Source organism: Canis lupus, chromosome 1 (assembly GCF_048164855.1).
Source record: "Canis lupus baileyi chromosome 1, mCanLup2.hap1, whole genome shotgun sequence".
Lineage (NCBI taxonomy): Eukaryota > Metazoa > Chordata > Mammalia > Carnivora > Canidae > Canis > Canis lupus.
The window spans coordinates 97,102,853-97,115,449 of NC_132838.1; positions in this window are offsets into that span (position 1 = coordinate 97,102,853).

Here is a 12,597-nt window from a genome sequence, read left to right on the forward strand (position 1 = left end):
CTCCCCACCTCCTCTCAAGGGCAGGCTGTTAAGTGGGTTTGCTCCTGAAAACCCCAGTGCCGTTTCTGGGCTGTTTTGACATCCTTGGTCCTTACTCCTCCTTCTCAAGGCTAATTATAACATAAACCTGACTTTTGGTAACACGGGGAAAGCAAATCAACAACTACAGACAGGAGAAAACCCTCTGTCCACCCGCGAACAGCTAGGTGACCAAGGGCAGGTTTTGAACCTCCCCGAGCTTCTGTAAAATGGGAATTAGCAGCACATAGAGACCCTGGACCTTGCAGGACTCTGCTGGAGGGTTTGTGGCAGGGGGAGGATTCATCCGTGCAGGTACAACAGTCAGCCAGCAACTCCCCGGTTCCTGAGGCCTCTTTAATGACTTTGCTGCGCTGGCTCTCCACAGGCCCCCGCCCCTACCCCCAGGTCAGCATTTCTACATTATTCAGGGGTTTCTCCACTTACACAGATAATTGCAATCAGCAGGCCCCATTAAGCCCCATTAAAGGACATCCCATCCGGTACTTACCAAGCTTTAATGTGCAAATAAACCTCTTGAAGGACCTTGTGACTCCCCGGAGCTGGAGTGGGCAGGGCTGGGCCGGGCCTGAGAATCTGCATTCCAAGGAGGCTTCCTGGCCACGCTGATGCTTCTGGTCACCGACCCACTGCACTTTGAGTCGTGAGGCTGTCGTCTCTTTGTATGCCAATTCCGCTGCACATTGGGGGTCACCTGGAGAGGTTCTGAAACCTCCTGATCCCCAGGCCCCAATCCCGAAATTCTAATGTAGGAGGGTCCAGAACGTGGCCTTAGCTCAAGATGTTTCTGCGTAATCAAAACGTGGAATAGAGTTTGAGAGCCCTGCTGGTAGCCCGGGTGAGCTGGGAATGTCTGCCCCGCCCCGCTCAATCTCCCAGACGGAGGGGCATTGCTTATTAAATCAAGTTTCTCTTTAATGAAAGTTTTCCAGGCAGCAGATTGGAGGGATTTGCGTGGGGCCCCCACCATGTCCAGCAGTGCCCGAGCCTGGCGCAGAGAGAAACGTTTAATCCAGGTCGAGAGCTCCCGCTCACCTGCACCTCCCAGGAGGGTCACATTAGCTCTGAGTGTGAGGGGACCTGGTGTGTCTTGGGTCCGAGTCCCACGCTGTCTGGGGTGTTCTATCCTAGGCTGGCCTGACCTCTAGTGCACACCCCATTCCTAACAACTCAAGCTCCTCTGAATCCCAAAGACCAACAGCCTCCCCCTCCGTCCCATCCTGGCTCTGCGGGCTTGCCTTGCCCCAGAACCTGAGTCTGAGGGTCAGTGGTCAGAGCCCCGACACCCCGCACTCACACCCTCCATTTCTCAGCCCCAGGGCCCTGGTTCTGCCCTGCCTCAGTCCTGCCTCATTCACATGGGGCCTGTGCTTGCGTGTGCTCGCGTGCCTTCCTATTTCCACATTTCTGGGTGGTTCTCAATCACCTTACCCTTCCATTATCTTCTCTGGACTAGAAGCGGACTTTGCCCAACCTGGAGATTCACGTCATGGGCCGACCCAGAGAAGCTGCCACCTGCCTCCGAGATTTTAACAGCACTTCGGTGTCATAATGATAATACTGTTGTTTTTGATGAGGGAGCAGAAGATAAGCTGAGAACAAAGCACAAGCTGACACCCCGGGACACCTGTCCCCACGGGTGGGATACGTGTGACGTCCCCCAGGCACTCCCGGCTGCCCTAAAACCAAGGGAAGGGAAAACAAATGGCTAAGGGGCAGCGATCACAGCTCCGCAGGGCAGTCTCCCTCCTTCCACCAACCTCTCAGTGATTCACAAGGGAAAGGCATTCTTACCATAACCTCACCTCCAGAAGCCCATCACTCCATTCCCTGGAGCCCTCACGTCACCCTCCCCTCTGTGAATGATGTGGGAAACAGAGGCAGAAGGGAAGTGAAATTAAGCTTCTTTGTGACCTGCCACCCCTTGACAAGCGCAGAGAGAGAAGAGGGTAAGGGGCCTCCAGGAAGCTCCCAACTGTCTCAATGCTGGTGCCTCTGTGGGAGGAACAACCATCTGCACTGGGCGGGGGCCAGGCTTCTGGGGTCCTGAGGGTCCCCGGAGCAGGTGAAAGCCCTTCTGGACACCCCCAGCCCCCCAGTAGAGAACCAGCACCCCTCACCAGCCCGGGACAGCAGCTCTCCTGCCCACGGGTCCCGTCCCCGAGCTCTGAGCTTTCATAAAACCACCTTTTTGCACTCAAGACGTCTCAAGCATTCTCTCCTGGTCATTGGCTCTTGACCTCACCAACATCCCCAAACTGCATCAGTTTTTATTGGTTTGCTCTTACAGTGCCTCGTGTGCCCCGTGCAGCGCGGAGTACGTCAGCCTATGTGTAGGAAACCGAGCCCGGCGCCCCTGTGGCCCAACTCCTGTAAGGACGGGCTCTGGGGCTGAGGAAGCCCGAGCTGAGCCGAGGCGCAGCCGCTCCCGGGCGGTGAGATGAAAACCAAGCAGGTACTTCCTGGGGCCACACAGGGCGTGACACCGAAGGGAACGTCAGGCGCTCGCTAGGTTAGCCTCTTGCCAGAGGATGCTCTGGAGCCATCCTCTCCCCGCGAGGATGCGAGAGCTTCAGGGAGCACCTCTGGAAAGTACCCCCCGCTCATGAGCCCACGCTCCCTGAACCGTAGTACTAAAACAGCCCCCAGTACGCGGTGTGACAACCACAGGGTTAGTCTGGGGGTCTCAGAGGAGGACGAGGAGAAGGCTTTGCCTGGTGCACCACTGTCGCTGTAACACCCACGACGTACAACCATAACGTGGGGGTGTCGCCCGGCACTGCTGCTTCCTCTGCTCCAAAACCCGTTCTCTGTCCTTGTGTCCCGTCCCCACACCTGAGCATCCATTCCCATGTCCCAGCTGCACCCAGCGAAGTCCAGGAAGCCCTCCCCAGTCATTAAAAACAAACGAATTCTCTCTGCCTTCCTGACACCTGTTTGCCATCCTCTACGGCTCTTCCAACAGGTTTCCTTGTGCCGAGAAGGGGTACACCCGCGTCCCGATTCACTCCATGCAGCTGGACCTGAAGTCCCTGCTGAACCTTCTTGGCAGCTGGAATTGTACCTTGGAGCAAGTAAGCGCCCGTAGGCCGTGGTTCCGACGGGCAGCCGAGGGTGCCTAACCCTTCCGACGGGGTTCCTCGGGCTCTGCACACGCACCCATCTGTGCCTCAGGGTGCAGAGCAGGACTGCATGTCCCAGCTCCCCGCGTGTCAGGTGGATTCTGGCCCTTTTCCTCTTAGAGCAGAAGAGACACCTGTTATTTCCAGGCTGGAGTGAGTCTTTCATCTCCAAGGAGCTGCTCTTGGGGTCTCCCCTGCCCGTGTCCCCCAGGAGCCTCTACTGGTCTCAGCTGTTGAAATCTGGGGGGCTGTGGGTTCCAGTAGCACCGTCCACCTGACCTTGACTCACACACGCTCCCTGGCTTATAACCCCAAGGTTAGCATTTCCTCTTGCTAATGGTTCTGTCTTAAAATAGCAAATGAACAAATAAAATAGATCAAGTACAAATAAATGCAGTGCTATGAAGTAAGAAATTCTGAAGAACATGCCTGAGTTACACTTATAAACTGTGGCTTAATCTTTGATGGATTATTTAAAGAAAAAAAAACATTCTTGGGGGCGCCTGGGAGACTCAGTTGGTTGAGCATCTGCCTTCACTCAGGTCATAACCTCACGGTCCTAGGATAGAGTCTCATGGCAGGCTCTCTGTTCAGTGGGGAGTCTGCTTCTCCCTCTCCCTTTGACCCCCACCCAACACTCATGCTCTCTCTCTCAAATAAATGAATAAAATCTTAAAAAAAAAAGAATAAGTGGAAGAGCAGAGTACATGGACGGTTGAAAAGAAATGCATTTACCAGATGTTTGACATTCAGTTACATTCTTCTGTTTTTGATACTGGGGAGGTCAGTAACATAATCAAGACACGTATTTTGGGGTCCTATTGAGCACCTCCACAGGCCTGCATCCACTACTTCAGGCCAAGGTATGTATTTTGTTTCTGCTTTACGTGAAGGACAGTGCATCACATGAGCTTCTTGGGCTGAAGATCACAGCAAAATCTCAAATAAAAATTATTTAAACAATGTAGATGTTTATTCTTGGTCACATGGAAGGAGTCTAGGAGCTTCATGGAATTAGGAGAGATCCAGATTCATTGGATGATTCAGCTCCTCCTTCTCTAGAGTGTAGGATGCTTCCTAATGGCCCTTGACGGCTGCTTGAGCTCCAGCAAAAAAATCACCTGCGCTGTACTTCTGTGGACTCCTCACTGAGCACAACGTGGCAATGTGGCCTCTGCGTCGATTGGTTTGCCTATGATAGGTGTGCTCACAGGTGACTTACTTACTACCTGGAAATTGGCTCACCTGGGAGGGTGTCAGCAAGCCCCCTCCCACCCCCCCCCCCACCCCGCATGTGAAAGCATCAGAAGCAGAGAAAATAAAAGAAATGGTTAGTACACTGGCCACTTAGTACTCTGTCATGGACATCGAAATTCATGAGAAGAAAAAATGCCTCAGCCATCAACATTTTCCCCATATTTCATGTTTTTCTAAATTTGTTAGAGAAATAAGGCAATGTCATCATATGCATAATTGAAAACCAAGATCGAAGTGCTGGAGAGGGAACACGAAGAAACACGTTCTAAAGCCAAATGAAATAAGTGACTGGATTAAGAATCCATTTGCTGTGGTCTCTCCATTGAAACTTTTAACCTCTGGCTTTTGAGTAATATGTGCTCCTTAGTCCAAATCAGATAAAGCCCTGAATAGAGGTCCACCGTGAAATATCTCCTCATTTCTATGTCTGCTTTCAACCTTTGTCCTTCATACTGAGAACTGCCTCCCAGAATAATCGGCCACTGATTGTCACTCGTAATGAGCCAGTATTATTGTGCATTAGGGTTTTCTACTTTGGTAGAAATAGAAGGCCCATAGGAAGTGCTACATATGCTGTGAAATCTGCCTCTGGGCTGTAGGCCTCCGTGGTCTGCTCAGCTTGAACAAGACCCTGTGAAAAGATGGGTGGTCATCATGGTGGTTCCTATATGACATCTGCCTCCCCATTGTGTGTGTGGGGGTGTCCAGCAGGGCCATGGTCAAGGCGCATGCATTTCTCTCGACCACACAGGGCATCTGGGTCCCCAGTCCTCTGGTTAGGGTCCTTGTAGTATCTCAGAGCAAGTGTTCCTTGGTGTAGTGTGGATGCTGGTGGTGGCACATCCACCCCTGAGGACCCTCATCCTCACTATCCCTCCAGCCGTCCCCTGGCCCTCTCATGGCCTGGAGGCTGGGGCCAGTTCCCACTGGGTCACAAGGGCGCTGTGGTCCCGTTTGTCCCAGTTCTGAGTTTGCCAAGAACCCACACTCGGGCAAGCCCAGCACATCTCTCTTCCGGAGAGCTGGTGGTCAAGCATTTACCTGCACACCGATGTTGGCAGTGGATGAAGTGCTTTATTTCTTTTCTTCTGAGACTGTTCTCTGATTCTTCCTTCCTCTCTGGCTTCATCAGTCTCCTTCTCCAGCCTCCCTTTCACCCAGAACCTTTCTCACTGGTCTCCAGTTCCTCAGTTATCAGTCTAAAGTCATCATTAACAATCACACTCTGTAATTATCTATATATACTATCTATAAATACATAAAAATAAATATATATATTTATGTTATAAATATCAATATATAGGGGCACCTGGATGGCTCAGTGGTTGAGCATCTGCCTTCAGCTCAGGTCATGATCCCATGGTGGATCATGGGTCTTGGGATCGAGTCCCATATCGGGCTCCCCTCAGGGAGCTTCTCCCTCTACCTGTGTCTCTGCCTCTTTCTCTGTATCTCTCATGAATAAATAAATGAAATCATTTTAAGAAAGCTTGATTTATAAATATATATTTATTTGTTATATATTACTTATAATAAATATATATTTATATAATATATTCCATATACTTTATTATATATTATATAATGCATATTTATACCTATATATTTATATATGTGCTTATATTATATATATTTATTTGTTATATATTACTTATAATACATACATAATTATAAATACATATTTATATATTCTTATATACTTATAAATAAATATAATTACCTATAATAAATAAATATTTACATATATTTTATATGTAAAATGCTGGGTTCTGGTAACAATGTGGTGAACACTGGTACAGCATTTTGGAAACATTGTCTAGAAACATTAAAAAACAACTATAAAATTTTTTATAACCCTGTTGACCTACCATTCCACTTTAGGCATATCTGAAACTAATCTGAAGTATAAAACCAAGCATCTTATGCCCAGAGACGTCCTTTGCAGCCTTAATTAGTAGCAGGCTGAAAAAAGCCCGAAAAGTCTGATCCCACGCGGAGCAGCGTGTGCGCTGCTGGATGGTGAGAAGCCAGTTTTCTGAACGGCTGGCCCCAGGCGCTGTCAGTGACTTCATTATCAGAGAAAATTTAAATCGGGTTCACTAAGTTAAGAAAGTGTGTCTCATACACTTTGGAAAAAAACCTGTTTTAATGGAAAAGTTTTTCTGGTTAGTGCTCAATTAAGCCAGGAAATTAAATTACCCGGAACACTCGATTAATTGAAGATCCTCTTAATTGAGATTTTTACAATCACATTTAGAATGAGGCCTCTGCAGAGTGTCTGGAGCAGGGCTGTTTGTGGTGTGGTCCTGCAGCTAGAAACACATCCAATATGCAGGTGCCGTGCTGGGCTCTGCACTGTGACCATGACCGTGACCATGACCATGACCATGACCGTGACTGTGACCGGGGCAAATGGACACCCCGCTGTCTGTGGCCCTAACTGCAGGTCACATCTGCTAGGACTGAGGACAACCGCAGATGTGAAAGTCTTGGCACCTCATCATCAGAGGGAAAACACTGGAACTGTCACAGGGAGGACCGTCCTTATCAGTGAGAGCTGTCCCGACAGGGCGCCCCAGAGCCTGCCTCCACCACCTGCCTCCTGTCCTGAGCGTTTCTTCTCCAGATGCTTCTCTGTCCTCTTGTTCTCAGTGGGAGGCCACGTTCTCCACAAGTCCACTAGGAGTGAACCCATGTACACAGCCGTCTGAATCACAAGGCCTAGTCTTCTAGCTTCTACTTCCTCTGCTTTCTTACACACACTCTCTTTCAAAAGCCGCTGTTGCTTCCCTCACATTCCACTCAGAATAGCTGCTTTCAGGAAATGCTAAATATAGGCAATCTGAAAAAGCCAGTTTTTTCCTCCTCTGTTCAAAGCTTCCTTTCCCTTGGAGTTGAGAAGAGGGTTTGCAGTGGCTCCTGATGTGGCCCCCAGTGGCCCTTTGTGGTGTGCCAGGGCCCCCCCCCGGCTGCCAGGCAGGGGTCTTAGGGACAATTTCCCTCCCTCTGCACGCAGCTCTGGCGGAGGATGGGGCTGGGCCTGTGTCCTTCCCCCAAGACCTGTGCTCAGCTGCCTCCAAAGCCAACCCCCAGTGACATTGGCTCAAAAGAGGTTTTCTGCTGGGTAGTTAGGGAGCCTGGAGGGGAGTGCCTCAGGGCTCCTCGGATTTCTCTAGGCCTCTCTGTCTCTGTTTCTCACGCAGAGGCTGTTCCAGTGCTGGTAACCCTGCCATGTTCTAGGCTGTAAGCAGGAGGAAAGGCAAGGGGGAAGGAGAGTGTGCCCACCCAGCTCCCTCTGTGGAGCGTTCTGGAAGCCCTATTAGTTACCTGTACTTACCTTTCCTTGCTTAGTGCTATCTGACGTGGCCAGCCTTCCACCAGGGAAGTGGGGTGATTCTGAGGGATCTGGGAACACTGCCACCCACAGTGAAAGGGGTCGTCTAGTAGGCAGGAGGAGGGGACATATCTGCCTTATCCCTTTGCTGTCTGCATTGTCACCGGGCACACCTATGTGTCTGTCAGACATCCTGGCAGTGGGGGTGACAAAAGGGCATTGCAACACAGACCATGTTGTCAGCTCCCAGCCTGGCCCTGATACAGGCTTTGTCAGGATGCCTCCACCAGCAGCCCCCACAACTTCACCCCTACACTCGTACCCTCAACAGTTACCCAGGGTCCCACTATCTCCTCAAACTTGAGTAATAAATGGACAACTTCGAGAGAAAAAGATGTGGTGGGCTTCTATGTGGTGAGTTACATGATTTGTATCTTAATATCACTTAATACGTGAAGCCACAGACCTTGGTCAAACTTCTGAAGCTTATGGTTTTATGTATCTTTAAAACAAAAACAGAATTTCACAGCAATTTCAACCCAAACTATGCAATCTGTTGAATTAAATTAGCACAATTAATTTAATGGAAGAGAAGATTTTTCCTTGATGGCTGGTCTCAGTAGAACGCAGCTCTGAGGCAGATGGGGGGCTTGTGTACACCAGCGGCAGGCTCTTCTCTGCTCTGGCTCAGGCCGCCCTCCCAGCTCTCTCCTCGAGTCATTGCAAAAATCATGATTTCCTAGTGCACATGTGCACTGTGGTCTCCACTTCTTGCTCACTAATGATACAGGAAGTTCATTTTCCTTGGTCTGGAGGGAATCACAGGCGTCAGGGCAGGCGAGCCTCCCGTTGCTGCTGGCTATGGCAACGATCACTCCTGATTCTCTGCTTTCCCATCAAACATCGCCTCATAGTACTACCCGAAAGCAGAAACTTTCTACAAGCGTGAACACTGGGAAAAACAAAACTTTTTACCTGTAAGGGTTTGATTGGAATCGTAGGCAAGTTCTATCATCTACCAGGAACAGGGCTGTGGTGAGGGAGGGGCAGTGGCTATCAAGGTCTTTTGTATTTTGGACAGAGTAACATCCCCGTCTGGGTGTCCCACTGCTTCTGACCTTGGGCTTTAGGCTGTTCTTGTCGCTGAGTGTGAAGCAGGTGCAAGACACTGCAGTAGGTAAGGTGGGGACCGAGAATGCCTGCTCTCCGGTCCAGAGCGAAGTCTAAGGACATTTTGGCACATTGGAAAAGCCAGGCCTGTGTGACGCAGAAGCGAGTTTGCCAAACCCTTGGTGGCTTAGTGATTTTCCTACATAACTTCTACTTTTTATGATTTTGCTATCCTAACATCACAGTTGCCTGACTCAGCTCCTTGAGAAACTGATGCCCACACGCCATCTCGGCATCCTGTCTGGGACCAGGTCTCCACTAAAGAGCAGTGGGGCAGGGACATGGGAAACATTGGCGGTGGCATTTCAGGATCACTGGCTTTTTTTTTTTTTTTTTTTTTTTTGGTGGTGGTGGGGAGGGCTGTCCAATTGCATCATTCCCTTTCCAATCCTGTTAAGACATTTCCTTTCATTGCCCTGGAAAAAAATGGGTCCTTGGCTGAGGGTCACCAGAGCCATGAGTGCCCCTCTGCCATGAGGCACCGTTGTTCTAAATATTAACTAGCCTGCCCCATCATCTATGATTTAAAGTTGCTCTCTTGGGGCACCTGGGTGGCTCAGTAGTTGAGCATCTACCTTTGGGTCAGGTCATAACCCTGGGGTCCTGGGATCGAGTTCTGCATCAGGCTCCCCACAGGGAGTCTGCTTCTCCCTCTACCTGTGTCTCTGCCTTTCTCTCTGTGTCTTTTATGAATAAATAAATAAAATCTTAAAAAAAATAAAGTTGCTTTCTCTATTGAATGTCATTGAATGAATTTCCTCTCTGATTCTTCCCTGCCCTCTGAATGAAACCTACTCCTTTGGTCAGCAAATAACTCCAAAATAAGTCTGAGCTTAGTTCTGAAGAACTGGAACTCCCCACTGTGGTGGTCAGGGGATTCTCTTCTCCCTGTGATAGCAAGCAGCCCCAGAAGCACAGGGCCTCTGAAGACTGTTTTCCCCTACCTACCGCAGATCCTCTGTCCCTTGCTCACTGAGCATTCCCTCCAATAAGATCCAGGACGTGAATACAGCCATGACTTAGGTGTGGTGAATTAATTCTGTGACCAAGGGAAGGGGAGCTCTGAGGATTGGAGACAGGGAAGGACATGCTCTGGAAGAAAAGGAACACAAGTTGTTTCTTCTCACAGCTCATCAGCCATGCTCCTGGAGAGGAGAAGATGGTGAAAAAGGGAGCAGCTACACCATGTTCTACCCGGGTCGAGGGCCCCACCAAAGAGCAGTGAAACCACACAAGGGAACTGCAATGGCCACTTCTGCTGAGCTATTCACAGTTTTTACTTCCACAGGAGGAAGCAAACACCTCTCCCCAGCCCACATCTGGTGGTTGGAAATGGGAGCTTGAACCATACAGGGAAGATAGCATAATGTCTGCTGCACCAAGCCCACCTACCATCTTGGTATACACTACACTGACCACTTCTTTGGCTTGTACATTGCTCACCTCTTTCGTCACTTTCACTTTTGTGCCACATCCACCCATGTATGAATTAAGACAAAGGCACAGGATCATGGTCTCAACAGAAAAGCTTGCTGAACGTGGTCCTGTTGAGCAAGATTTTGCACGCAGGAATCTCTCTATGAGGTAGACTGAGGGAGGGGATTTTCTGTCCCTGTTAATAACAGTACCAGCTGAGGCGGGAGAGGCAAGGTGAGTGGTTGTAATGAGGCCTGGGGGAGTGGCCAAAGCTGCAGTCACCTCTGAGGAGTCTTCCTACCAGTTGAGAGTGAGTTCTGGATGGGAAGTTGCTGCCTTGGCAATTTGTTGGAGGATGTGAGAGTCATTTTGAAGAAGAGAGATTCCAGATCATCTGAAGGGAACAAGACATAGCCTCTCAGTTATCAAATTCTGCTGGAAAACATAAATTTAGATGGCATTTAAAATTATTTACATAATATCTGTTTTATTATGCACCATCAGGAAAAAAACTCGAGCGTGTCCTTGGCAGCCATGGAAACACTGGCAAAATCTGACACTACTTGCATTTCTGCCTCTTCCTTCCCCCACCACAAAAAAAGAGAGAAGAAGAAAGGGAAACTAGAAACTGATCACATATACACTACAGGGCAATACAAATTTTGATGAAAAGAAAATTGTACTGGTGCTACACAATGTTTGTATCTGGGCTTTCTCTGCAAGCCCCCAAAGCACCATGAACCAAGGAAACATTGCAACTGCTCTTCATACAAATAAGTTCCGCCTCTACTGAAAAGGCAAACGGAGGGATGCAGCAAAATACCAAAGCAATCCGTTCGCTTTGGAAGGTCATAGGATGGCAGGTCTCATCATGGACTTCTGACAAAGCATTATGTTTTCACTATAGTTCCTCCGGAACACAGTTGACATTGTAGGAGATAGGGATTGGCTAATTCCTTGAGAAATAAGTGTGGTCAATAAAGACGGATAGTCGTAAACCTGGACTGTGATCCATAGTGTATGCCTGCAGAGGTGGGGAGCAAGCTTGAGTAATAGTAGTTAGAAGGTGGCATGTTTCCCTTTCAATGGCAAGTGAGAGACGTCTTTCAGCTTTTTAGAACAGGGACTTTTCTTTTGTGTCACTCACAATGAATATCTACACTTTCTACTTCTAAAAAGCTAGTAGTCAATGAAAAAGAAAAGAACAGCAGCAAAACAGGAATATCAAGAAATTGGAGAAGGTTGTTTGTAAGCTTTGAGTCTTCACCAAATTCTGTGGATCTAGCAAAACAAAACAAAACAAAACAAAACAAAACAAAAACAAAAACAAACCAGAACAAAAAAACAAAAACAAAAACAAAAACAAAAAGGAAGCCAGGGGCTTTTGTCCTGCTCTGCACTGGAACCAAGGAACCGAGGGTTAGAGCAGATGATGTAAGTGCTCCAATGCAAGGGATGAGGTCCAAATTCAGGCTTCTTTGATCAGAGAGGACAGCAGAGGTTGTGGGTGGTGGGGGTGGGACTGTAACCTCGAGACACAACCAGAGACCCAGAGACTGAAGACCAAGAGTGGCCGGCGGGCTCTGGACAACAGTGCTTACAAGCACAGGGCAGTGGTGAAGCCACCTTGAAAAGATAGGTATGCCTGAGATTTTTTTATAGGAGCAAATGATGATTCTCTTTCATTTTCCAAGAGTGGCCTTTCCTAGGTTGGTCCTGTTCTTGGAGCTGGGGTCCCCTGGAGGCCACTTGCAGGAGGAAAGTCGTCAGAGGACTAATTCATGCCATGCTGTCCAGCTCCCATGAGCTTCTCAGCCTCACTTCTGAAGGGACCTTCTCCACGGTCCGTGTTCAGATGGAGGAAGGCCTTTTCTCTCTTTGCAAAATTCTTCCTTTTCTCCCTTCTGTCACTATACCTTTTTGAGGGGAGGTGAGAACCCTTTTTGGAAGAGTCTGTGCACACAGATGATAAGCCCATACTTCATGCACAGCATCAATGTGCATGTTGCACAAAAGCATCTCTTTGGGTTTACAGGGCTCTGCAGATATTTGTGAAGATCTGGTGGCAGCACTTTATAAGCAGTGTTTGTTTTTGTTTTTTTACGTGCAAAGAATATGAAATAGACTCATCCAGTGAAGCAACAAGCACACTCTTTTTCTCCCAGAGAAATGAAAAAAAATTTTTATGCAGAAATTTGTACGTGAGAGCTCATAGGAGCTTTATTTGTGATAGCTCAAGACAGGAAATTGCCTAAATGT